At 47.9% G+C, this 16,643-nt stretch overlaps 1 long non-coding RNA gene across 1 annotated transcript in view; it reads left to right on the plus strand.

The window, feature by feature from the left end:
* Positions 1-15,973, plus strand: part of LOC144773570 (uncharacterized) — a 105,601-nt gene extending 89,628 nt beyond the window's left edge. The window contains exons 2-4 of the long non-coding RNA XR_013600010.1: positions 13,355-13,447; positions 14,684-14,811; positions 15,844-15,973. This is a non-coding gene — a long non-coding RNA (uncharacterized LOC144773570). The remainder of the gene's footprint in view (positions 1-13,354; positions 13,448-14,683; positions 14,812-15,843) is intronic.
* Positions 15,974-16,643: the final 670 nt, after the last annotated feature.

Below are 16,643 nucleotides of genomic sequence, written 5' to 3' on the forward strand. Positions count from 1 at the left end.
TGAGTATTGATGTATATAAGTGAGTATATGTGAGAGTGAGAGATTGGAAGAATTCCTGTATAAATAAGTATGTGTTTCTTTAAGTGATTGTTTAATAGAGTAAGTATGTGTACGTTTCTGTAGAAGTAAGTGTAGTGGTGTGTGTATAGCTGTATATGCAAGTAAATGGATGTTTGATAGTTTATTTGCATGTGTGAGTATGTGTGTGAGTAACTCTATGGATGAGCATCGGTGTGTAACAGGTTGTATGAGTACATATGATGAGTGAGTACATGTATGAGTGACTATATAGAACTGTTGGTGAATGAGTGGATGTGTATGTACATGTTGGAATTACTAAATAGGATGTTGTAACTAGTATTGGTATCTCCATTTTTAAAAAAAGTTAGTTTCTATTTTTTAATGTGTGTATCAAAGGTTATATTAGGCTGAGAAGAGGTCTGCCACTCTTTCACAAGGGTGATGTCATCAGTGATGTCATTTGTTTCAGGGACATTATACTTTGTAATTGGCATTTAAAAAAAGGTTGAAATTCACTGAAAAGACCATATCCATTCTCTGTGAAGAACTTAGCCCATTGATTGCGCGACTGGATAATTTGGGCCAATTATGTGGGGAGGCCCATATAAGGTTCACGTGGGTTCTAAGGGTGGAGTGGATGCAATATGTCAAATTGAGTTGGTCTCCTTGAGTAAGCCGCCACGTGCCTGCATAGTAAATAACAATTAGAGAGGGCCTATAGCCTTCCCACCGAAAGGGGACTGGCAGGGGCAAGTGGTCCATATTTGAGGGAACATGCCATTAGGCATTGGCAAGGGAGGCTGGAGGAAAGACCGGAGGAAAGACGGACCAGAATTGACCCCAAGAGTTGCAGACTTTAACATCCATAGCCAGTAGCCCGAGGAGTATGGGGGCCACGGGCTTAAGGGCTGCCTCGGAGACGCTGAGGGGTCAGGCTGGATCAAGCTGGGAGGCAAAGACAAATGGCAGCACTGAAACCACTCATCTACGCGGAGGGGGCCGGCCGGCGGTAGGCTTGCGGGTCTGAGCAACCGCTTCAGTTTCTTCAGTCCGCTTGCCCAGTATGCTTATCTCGTCCTACCTGCCTTGTTTCTCCCTCTTTCTCCCCGTGGGGGGTGCCCGTCCGAGACCAGTGTTGGATGAAGAGCGAGGAGTGATGAGTGGAGTGGGGAATAAGGAGTACGGAGTAAGGAGCTGGTTTGGAGTGGCTGTGCAGCTGCGGAACATCGCGTCGCATATCCTTGGGGGGGTCTGGCCTGGCCTGGTTTGTCCATCCTTGGTGTCGTGTCTCCGTTCCAGGGCCAGTATTGAAGGCATTGGGGGGCCACAGCTCATCTAACCAGGCAAGCCTAAAGTGAGCTGTGGTGAACATAAACTGTGTGTCTGTTCTAAATGCCATCTTTGGGCGCCAACCAGTACAGTACACAGGGGTCCTGTGGACACTGCCTGACTTTCAGACTTTTAGACTTTGCTGGGGTGGCGGCCTGTGAACTGGAGTGGCCCTCTCAGGAATTGAGGGGAAGATAGTGAATTGATAAGTGCAGAGTAGAGAGTGGGGATTGGAGGAGAGGAGAGTGGAGAGTGAAGGGCATGCTGTCGCCAGAAATTTTAAGTTCATATTCCAGAGTAAGTGATTAAGCGTTTAACCGTGTGGTGGCAGGAATCAAACAGGCAAGCCCGGAACCCAGAGCGAGATGACTTCTAGAAAATTGCGCTCAGGGCATGTGCTCTCCTCCTCACCAAGTCATAAACTAAGAAGATCATTTAGCGGCACTAGACAATTACAGCATCTCTGCAATAAATCACACCCTGTTATAACAGTTTTTTTCTGTAAGATGCTTCGGATTGACCCTGAGGTGGCAGCTGTGGTCCAAGAAGGCCAGACCTTTAATTTTCACCCTGTAATGCCTTCAACCTCGTCTTCATTGCCCTTTTGCGGATTAGCAGGAACTTCAAGGTAGCCTTGCTGGTTGCCTTGTGCAGTCTAGTGGAGGGCCCCGGTCTCTGGCTCAGATTACTGAAAGAGTGGAGGATGGTTCCAGTGAGCAGCCGTTTGACGCACCTCCCGGTGCACCTTTGGATTCTGATCTTCTTGCATTTCAGCAGAGTCAGCCAATCATTTTATTACATAGGACAAAACAGTCAAAGCAGTCACGAAATGACAGTATGATTGAGGTTATACCAGTTGTTTCACCAGCTCGGGCGGACATCCATAAGGGATCAGGGGGGGATGGCGGTCTGGATGATCACCTTGGCGCTCCTATGGTGGAGAAGGCAAAGTTATGTGAAGAGTCAACGCCAGGGAAAGACTTTCCACTCCCAGGACATTGATGTAGAAGCTCAAAAAAAGGTCTGTGGAGACCATTTTGACTGTATGCATAAGGACAATCAGTTAATGAGTGGACACAGGGGAGAAAACACTCCAATTGTAAGCTCCTCTCCTAGGCGTCTTTCTATGCCTTTCTTATACTGTAGTACAAGTCATTTGATTGGTACTTCTATGGAGTCTGCCCATGATGTATTCTTGCCTGATTCTCAACCAAAATTGGGAAATGAGAGAGATGGTGTGTCCTCAGACTATCTTGTTTGTATTGAAAAAAAATGTAATTCCATGCTGTCCTTATTAGAGAAATCTGTACTGAGTTCTGACCACATGCTGGAAATTATTTCTGTAATGCTATTTGAAGTGCAAAAGGTAAATAAGTCTTTTTTTTAAATTTCTTTATTAGTTTATACCTCCAAATCAGTAGATCAAGTGTCAATACAATCATACAGATTGCCCACCTCTGCCAATGTGGTTCGTGTTACAGCAACAATATAAGTCAAAGTCTAGTTTAATGGTTACATTCGTGGAGATTCCACTATCATCAATATTCTTAGCATCATTTCGTGTTTAAACAGAACTCAACAGTAATAAACTCCCCCCCACCTTCCCCCCAATCCCATTTCAACCCCCCTCCCAATACCCTCCCCCCTGCTGCCGGTCTCTATAACTTGAGGTCTAAGCCACATAATCCCTATGCTGGGTCTCCTTACGTCTCTCCCCTTTATCCTGGGGCCTCCCCCTGCCTAGAATGCGTCGACCCTGAACTGTCCGGTGTAGACTGGGAGGCCTGTCCCGCCATCTCGTGAATCATTGCTCCTCACGCCAGTAGGACCTTGGGTAGTTTGTCATCCCTCCTGGTGTTCCGCATGTGTCCCTCCTCCGCCAGTGCCCACTCCCGCAGATCCGCCCTCCATTTTGCTAATAATGGCCCTTCCTGGGATAACCAATGGATCTCAATACACCGCTTGGCTACAACCAGGCCCAACATCAGGAATCACCTGCTTACTTTTCGCTTAGGATCTCGAGGAATCAAGCCCAGGAGACAGGCACGCGGGTCCAGGGCTACTGTCCACCCCGTTACACTGGTCAGATCCTCGAGGAGCGCCACCCAGTATGTCTGGATCGCTGGGCACGCCCATACCATATGTGGAAAATCCGCCTGGGCAGCAAAACATTTAGGGCAATGTGGATCCCTGGTGTCATTGATGGCCTGGAGTCTCTTGGGTGAGAGATAAGTCATGTGTATGATATTATACTGGATTTGCTTGAAGCGATTACTTACTGACACATTCTGCATGCTCTCGTGTATTTTTCCCCAATCTCGTGTTGTGACCTCCTGCGGACACACCTGCTACCATTTATGTTCTATCTTTAGGGGGCCTATCTTTTTATCTTCCCTCAGCGCCCTGTAGAGGTGTGTTACAAACTTACGTCCCCCTGCCATCGCAATCATGGTGACCACGGTTGTGCACCGGAGCCTCTGGAAACGAGGGCCATAGTTGCAGCGCCGTTGCCTCTATTTTAGCGTATTGTAAAAATTGCCCCGGTCCCTGCTCAAAGGTGGCCACCGCCTCCTGATAGTGATGAATTTATCGTCCGGATAGAGGTCAGACAGCATCAGGCAGCCCTCTCCTTCCATTTATCTGTTGACATGACCTGGTCTAAATGAGCAAAGGGTGGCAATCCATCTCTGGGGCAAACAGCCTGTCTCGGATTACTCACAGTACCACCCGGTTCCATATCGTAGAAACCAGCTGCACCAGTGGAGGCCCGTGTTCTCGTTGCGCCCCTACCCGCAATAGAAGCGCTCCTAGCTGTCGGTCCCCATATGTACCTGCCAGTAGGGACCTCTCTCAAGAGGGGTCCGTGTCTAACCAGGCAATAGCATGTGGCAATTGTGACGCGAAATAGTAGAATTCTAAATCCGGGTTATCTAAATCCCCTTTGCCCCATCTACGTTTCATAACCTCTAAACTCACCCTACATCGCTTCCCATTCCACAGTAATAGGACCAGCAGTGCATCCAGTTCCCTAAATACCCGGTGCGGAAGATGATAGAAGGAACCTTACATTGTGTACAGACATCGAGGTAGCACCACCATTTTTATTAAGGCAATCTTTCCCATCAGGGAGAGTTTAAGTGTGTTCCAGAAGGCGATACTACCTTTCAGACCCCAGATTATCCTCCCCATGTTATGCTGATAAAAAACTGTTGGATTCCTTCAGATCCATATCCCCAGATAGCGCAGCGTTTCTTCTACCCATGGAAACCCTATCTCCGGCGTTGGACCCCCTCCCAGTCGTTCCCCGATCCAACCGCGTACAGCTGTGATTTTGATTTGTTAATGTAAAGCCCAGAGGTGGCCGTAAACTGTGAAAGTGCAGCTATCAGAGTCGGCAGTGACTGTGTCGGCCATTTCAAGTAGATCAACGCATCATCGGCGTACATCGATGCAACATGCTTCATATTCCCCATCCGTATGCCCTGTCCCTCAAGTACCCCATGAAGATGACAAGCCATAGGCTCCATTGCCAGTGCAAAGAGCAAGGGGGGAGAGCGGGCACCCTTGCCGTGTTCCCCTCGTTATGGGTATTATGTCCGATACGTAACGTCCTGTGCAAGCCCTGGCCACCGGTCGAGCATAGAGCAGTTTTATCCAATTTACAAACCCTTCCCCCAATCCCATTTTTAAAAGTACCTGCCATAGATAGGCCCATCTGATCGGGTTGAATGCTTGTTCGATATCAAGGAACACTAAGGTGTTCTGCTGGGCCCGTTCCTCCAGTGATTGCGTAACGTGGGCAAGGCAGTGAATATTCCGCAGCGTATTCCTGCCCGGTATAAACCCGGACTGGTCATCATGGACTAGTCGCCGAAGATAGGGGAGGAGCCTACATGCCAGCACCTCGCTGATAATTTTAAGATCCACATTCAGCATTGAAATGGGCCTATCAGAGCTGAGAAGGAGGGGACCTTTTCCTGGCTTGGGGATCATCACTATCAATGCTTCCCGCATGGAGTCTGGGAGCAGACCTCGATCATGGGCCTCCGCTGTAAGTTCTGGATTAGAACCCTCCCCATACTCCTTATAAAGTTCAGCGGATATGCCGTCCATCCCGGGGGACTTCACTGTCTTCAGGTGGGCGATCGCTGCCCGTATTTCGTCCCCCTTAAGGGGGAGGAAATACGCTGCCCGTATATAAGGTTCACGTGGGTTACGCTGGCATTTAAAAAAAGGTTGAATTTCACTGAAAAGACCATATCCATTCTCTGTGAAGAACTTAGCCCATTGATTGCTCGACTGGATAATTTGGGCCAATTACGTGGGGAGGCCCATTTTAGGTTCACGTGGGTTCTAAGGGTAGAGTGGATGCAATATGTCAAATTGAGTTGGTCACCTTGAGTAAGCCGCCACGGGCCTGCATAGTAAATAACAATTAGAGAGGGCCTATAGCCTTCCCACCGAAAGGGGACTGGCAGGGGCAAGTGGTCCATATTTGAGGGAACACTGCCATTAGGCATTGGCAAGGGAGGCTGGAGGAAAGACCGGAGGAAAGACGGACCAGAATTGACCCCAGGAGTTGCAGCCTTTAACATCCATAGCCAGTAGCCCGAGGAGTATGGGGGCCACGGGCTGCGGGCTTCCTCGGAGACGCTGAGGGGTCAGGCTGGATCAAGCTGGGAGGCAAAGACAAATCGCAGCACTGAAACCACTCATCTACGCGGAGGGGGCCGGCCGGCGGTAGGCTTGCCGGTCTGAGCAACCGCTTCAGTTTCTTCAGTCCGCTTGCCCAGTATGCTTATCTCGTTCTAACCGCCTTGCTTCTCCCTCCTTCTCCCCGTGGGGGATGCCCGTCCGAGAACAGTGTTGGAGGAAGAGCGAGGAGTGATGAGTAGAGAGGGTAATAAGGAGTACAGAGTAAGGAGCTGGTTTGGAGAGGCTGTGCAGCTGCGGAGCATCGAGTAGCATATCCTTGGGGGGGTCTGGCCTGGCCTGGTTTGTCCGTCCTTGGTGTCGTGTCTCCGTTCCAGGGCCAGTATTGAAGGCATTGGGGGCCACAGATCATCTTATCAGGCAAGCCTAAAGTGAGCTGTGGTGAACATAAACTGTGTGTCAGTTCTAAATGCCATCTTTGGGCGCCGACCAGTACAGTACAGAGGGGTCCTGTGGACACTGCCTGACTTTCAGACTTTTAGACTTTGCTGGGGTGGCGGCCTGTGAACTGGAGTGGCCCTCTCAGGAATTGAGGGGAAGATAGTGATTTGATAAGTGCAGAATAAAGAGTGGGGATTGGAGGAAAGGGGAGTGGAGAGTGAAGGGCATGCTGTCGCCAGAAATTTTAAGTTCATATTCCAGAGTAAGTGATTAAGCATTTAACCGTGTGGTGGCAGGAATTAAACAGGAAAGCCCGGAACCCAGAGTGAGATGACCTCTAGAAAATTGCGCTCAGGGCATGTGCTCTCCTCCTCACCAAGTCATAAACTAAGAAGATCATTTAGCGGCACTAGACAATTACAGCATCTCTGCAATAAATCACACCCTGTTATAACAGTTTTTTTCTGTAAGATGCTTCGGATTGACCCTGAGGTGGCAGCTGTGGTCCTAGAAGGCCAGACCTTTAATTTTCACCCTGTAATGCCTTCAACCTCTTCTTCATTGCCTCTCGCGGATTCGCAGGAACTTCAAGGTAGCCTTGCTGGGTGCCTTGTGCAGTCTAGTGAAGGGCCCCGGTCTCTGGCTCAGATTACTGAAAGAGTGGAGGATGGTTACAGTGAGCAACCGTTTGACGCACCTCCCGGTGCACCTTTGGATTGTGATAGTCTTGCATTTCAGCAGAGTCAGCCAATCATTTTATTACATAGGACAAAACAGTCAAAGCAGTCACGAAATGACAGTATGATTGTGGTTATACTTGTTGTTTCACCAGCTCGGGCGGACATCCTTAAGGGATCAGGGGGGTACGGCGGTCTGGATGAGCACCTTGGCGCTCCTATGGTGGAGAAGGCAAAGTGATGTGAAGAGTCAACGCCAGGGGAAAACTTTACACTCCCAGGACATTGAAATAGAAGCTCAAAAAAGGGACTGTGGAGACCATTTTGACTGTATGCATAAGGACAATCAGTTAATGAGTGGACACAGGGGAGAAAACACTCCAATTGTAAGCTCCTCTCCTAGGCGTCTTTCTATGCCTTTCTTATACTGTAGTACAAGCCATTTGATTGGAACTTCTATGGAGTCTGCCCATGATGTATTCTTGCCTGATTCTCAACCGAAATTGGGAAATGAGAGAGATGCTGTGTCCTCAGAATATCTTGTTTGTATTGAAAAAAAATGTAATTCCATGCTGTCCTTATTAGAGAAATCTGTACTGTGTTCTGACCACATGCTGGAAATGATTTCTGTAATGCTATTTGAAGTGCAAAAGGTAAATAAGTCTTTTTTTAAAATTTCTTTATTAGTTTATACCTCCAAATCAGTAGATCAAGCGTCAATACAATCATACAGCTTGCCCACCTCTGCCAATGTGGTTCGTGTTACAGCAACAATGTAAGTCAAAGTCTAGATCAATGGTTACATTCGTGGAGATTCCTCCATCATTAATATTCTTAGCATCATTTCGTGTTTAAACAGAACTCAACAGTAATAAACTCCCCCCCACCTTCCCCCCAATCCTCCTTCAACCCCCCTCCCAATACCATCCCCCCTGCTGCTGGTCTCTATACCTTGAGGTCTAAGCCACATAATCCCTATGCTGGGTCTCCGTGCGTCTCTCCCCTTTGTCCTGGTGCCTCCCCCTGCCCAGAAGGCGTCGACCCTGAACTGTCCGGTGTAGACTGGGAGGCCTGTCCCGCCATCTCCTGAATCATTGCTCCTCACGCCAGTAGGACCTTGGGTAGTTTGTCATCCCTCCTGGTGTTCCGCATGTGTCCCTCCTCCGCCAGTGCCCACTCCTGCAGATCCGCCCTCCCTTTTGCTAATAATGGCCCTTGCTGGATAAGCAATGGATCACAATACACCGCTTGGCTACAACCACGCCCAACATCAGGAATCACATGCTTACTTTTCGCTTAGGATCTCGAGGAATCAAGCCCAGGCCACTGCCTCCTGATAAGTGATGAATTTATCGTCCGGATAGAGGTCAGACAGCATCAGGCAGCCCTCTCCCTCCATTTATCTGTTGTCATGGCCTGGTCTAATTGAGCAAAGGGTGGCAATCCATCTCTGGGGCAAACAGCCTGTCTCGGATTACTCCCCGTACCACCTGGTTCCATATCGTAGCCACCAGCTGCATCAGTGGAGGCCCGTGTTCTCGTTGCCCCCCTACCCGCCATAGAAGCGCTCCTAGCTGTCGGTCCCCATATGTACTTGCCAGTAGGGACCTCTCCCAAGAGGGGTTCGTGTCTAACCATGCAATAGCATGTGGCGATTGTGACGCGAAATAGTAGAGTGCTAAATCCGGGCTATCTAAATCCCCTTTGCCCCATCTACGTTTCATAACCTCTAAACTCACCCTACATTGCACCACCATTTTTATTAAGGCAATCTTCCCCATCAGGGAGAGTTTAAGTGTGTTCCAGAAGGCGATACTACCTTTCAGACCCTGGATTATCCTCCCCTTGTTATGCTGGTAAAAAACTGTTGGATTCCTTCAGATCCATATCCCCAGATAGCGAAGCGTTTCTTCTACCCATGGAATCCCCATCTCCGGCGTTGGACCGCCTCCCAGTCGTTCCCCGATCCAACCACGTACAGCTGTGATTTTGATTTGTTAATGGAAAGCCCAGAGGTGGCCGTAAACTATGACAGTGCAGCTATCAGAGTCGGCAATGACTGTGTCGGCCATTTCAAGTAGATCAACGCATCATCGGCGTACATCGATGCGACATGCTCCATATTCCCCACCCGTATGCCCTGTCCCTCGAGTACCCCATGAAGATGACAAGCCAACGGCTCCATTGCCAGTGCAAAGAGCAAGGGGGAGAGCGGGCACCCTTGCCGTGATCCCCTCGTTATGGGTATTATGTCCGATACGTAACATCCTGGGCAAGCCCTGGCCACTGGTCGAGCATAGAGCAGATTTATCCAATTTACATACCCTTCCCCCAATCCCATTTTTAAAAGTACCTGCCATAGATAGGCCCATCTGATCGGGTTGAACGCTTGTTCGATATCAACTAACACTAAGGTGCTCTGCTGGGCCCGTCCGTCCAGTGATTGCATAACGTGGGCAAGCGGCGAATATTCCGCAGCGTATTCCTACCTAGTATAAACCCGGACTGGTCATCACAGACTAGTCGCCGAAGATAGGGGAGGAGCCTACATGCCAGCACCTTGCTGATAATTTTAAGATCCACATTCAGCATTGAAATGGGCCTATCAGAGCTGAGAAGAAGGGGATCTTTTCCTGGCTTGGGGATCATCACTATCAATGCTTCCCGCATGGAGTCTGGGAGCAGACCTCGATCATGGGCCTTCGCTGTAATTTCAGGATGAGGACCCCCCCATACTCCTTATAAAGTTCAGCGGCTATGCCGTACATCCCGGGGGACTTCACTGTCTTCAGGTGGGCGATAGCTGCCCGTATTTCCTCCCCATTATGGGGGCCTCCCAATGCCTCCTGACTGTCCATGTCTATGCAAGGCAGTTGCATCTCATCAAGATAGGCCTCCACGACCTCGGGGACCATGGGGGGCTGGGGCTTGGAATATATTTTACATAAATGGTTCCAAAATATGTTATTAATCTCATGTTGGGAGTATACCGTCTGGCCCAGATCATTCTCAAGTGCCAGAATCGGGTGGGGTTGAGTTTTTACCCGAATCAGTCGTGCTAATAACTGCCCTGCCTTGTCGCCCTCTGTGTACCATCGTCGCCTGCTGGTATTTCTATTAAATTTGCCCAGCGAGTCCCTTGTGTCCCCTAACTTCTGGCGCTCAACAGCCCACTCCGGCAGCCTCTCCTTTTTTGCGGGAAGGTCCCTCCCCAGCGCCATCAAGCGTTCCTCATACTACCGGAGGTCGAGGTCTAATACTTTTTTAACCCCTACCTCTGTGGACAAACATATCCCTCGTATCACCACCTTCATTGCATCCCATTCGGTCGCCCTGATGCTGGCTGAGCCCCAGTTAACCTCCAGATAAGTGTCGAGCCCGCGTGAGATTGCGTCTTTATAGATCGGGTCGCCAAAAGCCTCAGTGTTTAGCTTCCATAGTGGTACCTTAGGTAAGTATGGGCGAAATTTGCGAATTTGCGTTTCCCGAATTCGCTCGAAAGCAAACTCACAATCCGCAAAATCCGAGAATTCGTGCGAATTTGCGGATTTTTTTTTGCATGTTCGCGAAGATTTTTGCCAGTTCGCCAGGGTTTTTTACAAGTTCGGGAACGCGACCTTACTTGTGTAGTCGCAACGGTCGCGACCATGTTGTTTCTACGTGTCCAGCCTGTTTGCGACCCTGTGGTTCATCGCGGCCACCCTCCGGTTCATCACTGCCTCCCTCTGGTTCACCACTGCCACCCTCTGGTTCATCACAGCACCCTCAGGTTCACCACTGTCACCCTCTGGTTCACCCCTGTCACCCTCTGGTTCACCCCTGCCACCCTCTGGTTCATCACAGCACCCTCTGATTCACCACTGACACCCTCTGGTTCACCCCTGCCACCCTCTGGTTCAGCACTCACCACTGCCACCCTCTGGTTCATCACAGCACCTTCTGGTTCACCCCTGTCACCCTCTAGTTCATCACAGCACTCTCTGGTTCACCACTGCCACCCTCTGGTTCACCCCTGCCACCCTCTGGTTCACCACTGCCACCCTGTGGTTCATCACTGCCACTCTCTGGTTCACCACTGCCACCCTCTAGTTCACCCCTGCCACCCTCTGGTTCAGCACTGTCACCCGCTGGTTCACCACTGCCACCCTCTGGTTCACAACTGCCACTCTCTGGTTCATCACTGTCACCCTCTGGTTCATCACATCACCCTCTGGTTCACCACTGCCACCCTCTGGTTCACCCCTGCCACCCTCTGGTTCAGCACTGTCACCCTCTGGTTCACCCCTGCCACCCTCTGGTTCAGCACTGTCACCCTCTGGTTCACCACTGCCACTCTCTGGTTCACCACTGCCACCCTCTGGTTCATCACAGCACCCTCTGGTTCACCACTGTAGATTATGGGGGAAAGCACACCTGCCCAGCCTCAACTGAGATGAATTAATTTGGGGCTGGTTAATGTGTCACTGTTTTTGCGCTTCAAGTCTGGCACCTGCTTCCTTAGCTGTAAGTGCTTCCAGTTGCAGTTTAATTTTTTTTTACAGGAGCATTGTGCCATACTTGTAACTATTCTCTGACCCTGCTTTGAGGTTCAGAGCAGGGTCAGAGAATAATTGCAAGTAGGCAACTAAACTCTGGAGGGGTCCCTCAGGAAGCACTACAGGGAATAGTTACAAATTAGCTTGAACTTTTGCACCTGCTAAGTGCTTTCAGTTTTGCAAAATTCGTTTTTCTGCGATTTCGCGAGATTCGCGGGGCGCGAAATCAAACTCGCAATCCGCAAATTCGTGCGAATTTGCGGATTGTTTTTTTTGCGTGTTCGCGGGGTTTTTTGCATCTTCGTGGGCCGCTTGCAGCGCAACGACCGCGAAGTTACCCATGCGGTCGTACATGGGTGCGGCCATCTTGTGTGCGTTGCGTATTTCCGGTTCTGGGTGCTAGCTGCATGCTCGCGTTGTGCGTGGCGCGTTTACGAGTTCGCTGGCGTTTCATGCTTGTTTTTCATTCATTGCTATGGTTTTTGGGCATGCTACCTTTCTATCCATCTTACATCTTTGTAATCCTATGTTTTTCTGAACTTTATTTTGCTTTTTTTTGCTTATTATCTATCTCTACAATTTCCTACATCTATATTTTGTGCTTTTTTAACTTTTTGTTACTTTATTACCTACTTTATTTCTTTCGCTCTCTCTTATTTTTTTCACACCTATTCTTCTTTCCTTCTTCTTGTGCCCAGGACCATGGCTAAGGGAGCCGACAAGGGCAAGGGGAAGGGCCCAGCACCCCGTACCCGGCTCCCTTGCGTGCGTTTGAGGGGGGAGGAAGTCCTGGCCAGGGAGATCTTCTCTGCGGTGGAGGTGGCCGCCTTAATGGTTTTTGTTCAAGTCCACCTCCCTAAGACCGTGGCAGCAGGTGGGCGGATTGCTTCCGGTTGCGGCCTCCGGGAGCGTCGCGAGCTGTGGGAGAAGGTGTGCCGGGGCATGTGTAAGGAGTCTGGGGTCCGGCGCACCTACCAGCAAGCGACGCACCGGTGGACTGACATCCTGGACCGGGAGCATGACATGCTTGACCTGCTAGGATTGGAGATCCCTGGCCTTGGTAAGTAGCTATTTAATAACTACCTTTTTTTCTTCTGCTCTGTTATAATGCTAATCTATTTTTTTCCTGAAGAGTACGAATGCTGCTGATTCGATTACATTGCAGGTAAATTAATGTTTAAATAGCTTCTGTCATTGCAGGTGCTCGCCTGGTTATTGGCGTTGCTACTATGCTTACTTGTTTGCAACTTTTTAGTCATTTGAGAGCATTACTGCGTAATGCTAGAGACAGCAGACTCAAGTCTAGTCCTTCTTTGTACTCCTGCTGCTGCCACTTTGAAGAGATAGTTGTGGATTGATACGTTGAGTATATTATTTATTACTTGTTATAGGACATTTGTTAGTGGTCTGCAATCATAATGACGGACCGTGTCTGTCAGGCGACGTCTCGTGCTGCTTAGTGATGGCAGTCGTAGTAGAACCTTTTTGTTGTTGATGTAGTTAGTGAATTACATAACTTTCCTATTAGACGGTCTGCGAATCCTGCAATACTGTACTACTATCCTCCTAGTTGACCAGATCAGATGCAATTGTTGTTAATTTGTTTCCCCGACATCATTTTAGATTGTGTTCAAAGAAATCAAATATTTCCAAAAAAACAATCATCCATGTTGTGTTTCTTTATTTCATGATCACCAGCAACTCCCAGGGGCAAGGCGCCGGCGGCGACTGAGACTCCGGTGGCAGAAGGTGGACAGGATCAGTCCCTTGCAGGCTCTTCTGCTGGCACCAGTAAGTTGTTCTATTGTTATATTAATACTTATACTTCCGTAACTTTTACAGCTCCTATTCATTACAAACTGTTTCCTAATAATTCTATGTTTTACAAAATAGTCTTTGATCTTCTTCTAATGTAGACTACTCTCTACATTCTTATCCTGCCTCTACCATCACTCTCTGTGCTACTACTATTTACGATTATGAGTCGGTCTGTGTAGGTAGCTAAGCTTGCCTATTCGGCAAACGGTGTGAAACAAAACTCTGATACAGCAATAGCTCTAGGCACTGAGTGCAGTACTCTGGGTTGCCCTTGCTGTCTATTCCAGTCTTCTTAATGTAAGTGCTTTGACAATTTCCAACAACAAAATGTCATTGTTTACACCAAGTAAAAGGTAGCAGTTGCCTTTTTGATTTGAGAGGAGCACATCCCATACCGCTAGTGTTTCAGGGACTATTCTGCACACAAAGAAGTATGGACAAGATAAAGAGGACATTGTTGATGATAGGTGCAGTTTGACTTTCGACATACCTCAGTCCGAACAGAAGTTGAACGCCCAATCCCCTGACCGACTATCTAGTGTGTCTGACCAATGATTTTACGGCCCAGAAGAACAGAAGAAGACTACCGCCGAGTCCCGGCCTATCTGAGTCACTGAATCATGACTGCCAAGTGCAGTAGTTCAAACCTTTCCGCTCACTCACTCGTGAACAAAAACCACACAGTGTTTGTTAGTTTTAAAGTTTTATTTTCAATTAAGAAATTAAAACAATATTTCTTTATTTTTAATAGCGTAGTATTCTGAGCGAGCAATGGTGATGGATGAAGATGACGTTAAAGTTTATACAACATTCCCATGAATGAAAATAGTATGACTCAAACTTAATATTAGTTAACAGACAAATGAAATTATTAGAATAACTGTGCGGGAGCCCCCCCCTTCTTTAAAGTACTTAAAGTACTGCTGGTGATGACTTACTAGTAGTTGGTGAATCGTCTGGCAGAAGGGCAATGGATTCTTCTTTCTGTAATGAGAAAAATGGTGCACGTTAAGCAAGCATTCATCAGTTGTCTTAAGAAGAAGTGTAGCATTTAATGGAATAAGCATATAAAAGGTTAACACCCTCCCCAAAACCGTTATTTTTTTTCAATCCCAGTAATAAAAAATGTGTTATGTAACATTTTCTTCCATTACGAGACAAAATAGGGGGTTGTGTATGGCATCTGAAAATATGACATGTTTTTCCTAGACGTCACAACATCTGATGCAGCACAGATGACCACCAGTGCCGAGGCCAGCAGTGCGGAGGGGTCCACTCTGGATGCGGCGGCGCCAACAGGAGGAGCTGGGGGTAAGACTCAGCGGCGGCGGACGGTGGTAAGTTATTATACTCCTTACTTATTTTCATTTTTTTGAGTAGGCTCGCAAAGGAGTGTATGATGTACTGTACAGTAGTACACAGTACACTAGTATAAGTACACTGTACTGTTAAGAACAGTTACTAATTTAGAACTACTTTTTGGGCTATCACGGAGAAGACAGTCAACCTTGACTTGTAATAGCATTAGCGGCGGTACTTCTCGGGTAACCAATGGCCCCCTCTATTTCACTTCAACTCAGCTGGCAAATTTTTATTGTGAAGCCAATTCATATCAGATGTAGTTTAGGGATGTGAAGAACGAAAAGTTAAAGAAGGGTGAAACGAAGGACGAGCGAGTCTTATTATTTATGACTGTAAAGAATGGTTTTGTTGAATGCAATTCAACATAAGAAGACGGCGGTTTCCAAAATATAATGAAAAGGGTGTTAATTGGTTGTTGACAAAAAGAAATGTTGGTACATTTGAGACATTAGGAAGAATCATAGACGTACTTTGGAAGCCTGAATGTTATCTTCTTTATCCTCCTCATCGATAGCAGAGGTGTATGATGTAGTAGAGCAGACGCTGAGTGGATGAAGTATGGCCAGTGGCAGTGCCACCCCTATAGAAAAGTAAGACATTCCTATCCCGAGCTGCATGTTCTGCTTAAAGTACTGCGAGTTTGCATCATCATGGCCTGTGTCTGTATTTCTTGGGTGAAAACTGAGTGAGCTGCCATTATGGCGACTACCACAAGTTCATGTACCAGTAATTTCTTTTGCAAAACAAGAGAAAAAAAGTAAAAAAGGCCTTTTTTCAGTACTCTCTGAGTATGTCTGTAGAAGTGAGTCCACCCATAGTGCTGCTAGTGGAATTCCTGAAACTCCCAGTAATGTCACAGGCTTACAAAGACGGCGGAAAGATACATGCCAAAATGTTATACTGTGTTTGCTACTTGCTGGTGTTACTGAGTGTCAACTTTCCGTTGAATTATTTTGACTTTATGTTAAAGACTATTGGCTACAGTATTTTTCTTTCTTTCTTCATAGATGCTACTCCAAAAAAGCTCACCCGCAAGGAGATGGCTGTCCGGGCCAGGGCCCGTAAGCTGGAGGCTATTTGTGCTGAGCATCGGCGGTTGTGGGCTCGGGAGCATGAGGAGACATCAACCTCTACATCCTCCTCCACTGCCCCCGGGTCCACCAGCCAGAAGCCTCCAGCCAAACGGAGCCGTGGCCCGACAGCCTCTCGCCGCCGCCGCACAGCAGCAACAAAATCAGCGCCCCCCCCAGATCCTGGATGGTTCGTGTGCGCCGGTTACGTACAAGAGTGGACTACCTGGAGCGGTTGGGCAAAAAACATCAGCGCCAGCTCCGGGACCACCGCAAAGAGCTGCGGGACGTGCAGCAACAGCTTTCCAAACTATGCCACCGGAGGAAGTGACTGTCCCTTGCCCCTTTTTTAAAGACTGTTGGGGGGGGGGGGAATTGGGTATTTGGGAAAGGGGACTTTTGGACTTTTGGACATTGTTTGGGTTAGGGAGGGGGGGTGAGTTCGGGTAATTTATTTTATTGTTATTGTTGTGCTGACAACAACATGAATATATATTTCTTAATAAAAAAAATTCTTACTAAAACACAGTATACACCTTCATATATTACTTTGTGTGGGGTTTGGCGGTGGTTACTGGACGTTTGTTTTCTTCAAACTTACCAGCATGAATGAAACATCTAGTCCTGAAATGTACCAAAATGCAAGTAACCGAGTTAGTAAATTTAGTAGCGCTTCTACTGTACTTTAATAGTAGTACTGTCAGTCTCTGCTCTCCTCCCAACTTAGTCCTCCTAGC

Source organism: Lissotriton helveticus, chromosome 1_1, assembly GCF_964261635.1.
Source record: "Lissotriton helveticus chromosome 1_1, aLisHel1.1, whole genome shotgun sequence".
Lineage (NCBI taxonomy): Eukaryota > Metazoa > Chordata > Amphibia > Caudata > Salamandridae > Lissotriton > Lissotriton helveticus.